Source organism: Pteropus vampyrus, unplaced genomic scaffold (genome assembly GCF_000151845.1).
Source record: "Pteropus vampyrus isolate Shadow unplaced genomic scaffold, Pvam_2.0 Scaffold34, whole genome shotgun sequence".
NCBI lineage: Eukaryota > Metazoa > Chordata > Mammalia > Chiroptera > Pteropodidae > Pteropus > Pteropus vampyrus.
Window position 1 is genome coordinate 1928911 of NW_011888815.1, and position 636 is coordinate 1929546.

Consider the following 636-nt stretch of genomic DNA (forward strand, 5'->3'; position numbering starts at 1 on the left):
CAGCAATTACACTTTTGGGTATTTATCGAAAGAAAAGCAAAACAATAATTCATAAAGATCTCTGCACTCCCTATGTCCATGGCAGCCAAGATATGGAAGCAACCTAAATGCCCATCAACAGACGATTGGGTAAAGAAGTTATGGTTCATTTATACAATAGAATATCACTCAGCCATCAAAAAAATGAAATCTTACCATTTGTAACAACATGGATGGACCTAAAGGTTATTGTGCCGAGTGAAATAAGTCAGAGAAAGATAAATATTATAAGATTTCACTTATATGTGGAATCTGAGGAACAAATAGAACAAACTCATCGAAAACAGACTCATAAATATAGGGGGCAATCTGGTGACAGTCAGAGGGGAGGGGCATCGGGGGGCTGGGAGAATGGGGTGAAGGGTTAAAGAAGTACAAATTAGCAGTTGGTAGATGGTCACGGGGACGGGGAGCATGGTATGGGGAATGCAGTCAGCATTGATGTAATGTCTAGGGGGAGGGCCGGGGAGAGAAGGCGCAATTAGGGGGGGTTCTTTTATAAACAACATAAATGTCTAACCAATATACTTGAAACTAATAATAAAATTTAAAAACATCCAAATGAAAAAGTTAAAAAAAAAAAAAAAGGCCTCTTTT